The 2,500-nt window shown below is 29.3% G+C and overlaps 2 long non-coding RNA genes across 5 annotated transcripts in view; both read right to left on the bottom strand.

The window, feature by feature from the left end:
• LOC124951577 overlaps nt 1–2,500 on the bottom strand; it is a 127,586-nt gene that overhangs the window by 27,789 nt on the left and 97,297 nt on the right. The window lies entirely within an intron of this gene.
• LOC124951578 overlaps nt 2,340–2,500 on the bottom strand; it is a 1,575-nt gene continuing 1,414 nt past the window's right edge. Inside the window, exon 2 of the long non-coding RNA XR_007101650.1 lies at nt 2,340–2,500. This exon is cut by the window's right edge and continues 345 nt beyond it. This is a non-coding gene — a long non-coding RNA (uncharacterized LOC124951578).

The following is a 2,500-nucleotide window of genomic DNA, read 5'->3' as shown; positions in this document are numbered from 1 at the left end:
CTCTCGCTTTATGGTTGCTTTGTAGCTATCTATCTACGTATGTATGTATATATGATATATATATATATATATATATATATATATATATATATATATATATATATATATATATGTAGTACGTCCTGCCTTTGCCGAAGCGATCCGAGCGTACTTACCGTTAGTTACGCCAATGTAACAGATTAGTACCATCGTAATTGCATCGACCGTTCTCCTAGACACTACCACCACTACTACTACCACCATTACTACTGCCACTACCACCACTACTATTACTATCACTACACAATTACACTACTAGCACTATCACCATACCATCACCACTACCATCAATGCCGGGCTTTCTCTAATCTCTCAGGCTAAACTCACGATATTCCGAAATCGTGTAAATTCAATGTAATACCGTCGACATGTTTCTCTTTCGATTAATATTTTCGATAAGGACAAACGATATAATAATCGTCAAAGTTATTAATGAACCTCGGCAAAAGAATTTCGTTGGAAATTGTTATATCTATATTTTATGTGTACATATTTATGTCTCATATATATATATATATATATGTATGTATGTATGTATATATATCCCTCGTCCTCTTTTCTTTTTTTTCTTTTTTGATCCTGCGCCAAAGAATGTAGTAATAGAAAATATATATATAACAAAAAAAGAAAACAAAAAAAAAAAAAAGCAGGTCGCCAGGTGATAGATGATACAGTTTCTGATCGAAATGAAATAATTACTAATAGATTATTAAGAGGTCATCATCCTCGTCTCTCGTCTTATAATACTCTCGCATCGATTTTCATCTATACGCAGTCCACCTTTTTATCCTTCTTTTATTATTTTTTATTTTTATTTTTTATTTTTTATTTTTTTTATTTATTCTTTCCCTTTTATTTCTTCCCAGTTCACTCTTTTTCTCTTTTCTTTTTTTTAAACAAGTATATTACACTCTCGCATACCTACATAAAATCTATCTATACATGTATGTGCATATATATATATATATATATATGTATATATATATATATATACACATATAAGTATACTCTTTAAAAAGAATTCCATAAATACGATTTAACGACGACGACGAGCGCGTATCCTACTCATTAACCTTTAAGTAACAGTTTAATGGCACTTGGCCGGCCCATCCGTTCCCCGCGATCCATTTACGGAGCAAGGTCGTCCGTCTACCCCAGAAGACTCGAGAGAGAGAGAGAGAGGGGGGGGGGGGAAAGTGGGAAGAGAAAAGAAGAGAGAGGGGGGAAAAAAATTGAAATCTTATCGAGTTTTAATCTAAGGAGTGTCTGTAAGTAGAATTCATCTCTTTCTTTTTTTTTTTTTTTTATTTTTTCTCCTTTTTGTTACTTAAAAAGAAAAAAAGAAAAAAAAAAAAGAAAAAGAAAAAAAGAACACCACACACATACACACACGTGGGCATTATGAAAATTTACTTTATCGTACCCTTTGTACTTTTCATTTTTTTCATCCCTTTTTTGAAACGATTAAAAAGAAAGAAATTATTTTGAAAAGAAACAATGAACTATCGGCCCTTTCACAATCTCCTTTGCAATCCCTTCGTTCCCAATAGTAAACGATAATTTTATTTTTATTAACGACATTAACTTTTATAATGTAGTATGATTTTTGTGATATAATTTTTTTTATAGTATAGTTTTATATTCTTCCTCGTCTTCTTCTTCTTCTTCCTTTTTTTTGTTGTTCTTTTTTTTTTTTTTTTTTTTTTTTTTTTTTTTTTTCTCTTCTTTCACATTTTATTTACTTCCTGCTCTCATTTTTTCATTTCCTTTTTTCCTTCTTACACACATACATACATAAATACATATATACATACATACATACATACATACATACATACATACATATATATATATATATATATATATATATATATATATATATATATATATAGATAGATAGATAGATTTATGGTATTATATTTTATTATTATCAAATATAAATGACAGGATGTGTTAATTTCATTGGGATATTAATTCGTTACGTAGTAGGTCGGTCGAGTTAGGAGGTAAAACCAATAGAATAAATGGTCCGATCCGATAAGTACTGTTATATTGACCATTTATGAGACAATACAAACGATCAACCGTAGTAATATTCGCGCGATTGAGACTGGTTCGTTTAACGCGTCTATCGTAATCAAACAGAACCGTTGTGCCGAACCATAAAACATATTCATTCCTCTCTATACACTTATTTATATGTATATATATATATATAATTCTTTATCAATTTTATATATATAATTGTCACTAACACTACGTTTAGTATTTTAATATACGCATTTACATGAGCCTTGACCTTTTTTTTTTCATTTTTTGTTTTTCATTTTTTATTCTTTTAATTCGATTACGGAGGAAAAGAAATATCTAGTTTCTAATATTGACCATGTACAAATGGCGGAGTATTAGACGTTGCAAGATTTCATATTTTACATTTTTATTAAAATTTCGTCACACTTTA

The sequence above is a fragment of the Vespa velutina genome, chromosome 9 (genome assembly GCF_912470025.1).
Source record: "Vespa velutina chromosome 9, iVesVel2.1, whole genome shotgun sequence".
Classification (NCBI taxonomy): domain Eukaryota; kingdom Metazoa; phylum Arthropoda; class Insecta; order Hymenoptera; family Vespidae; genus Vespa; species Vespa velutina.
The sequence above is the reverse complement of the archived record's forward strand: the minus strand, read 5'-3'. Positions and strand labels throughout refer to the sequence as shown.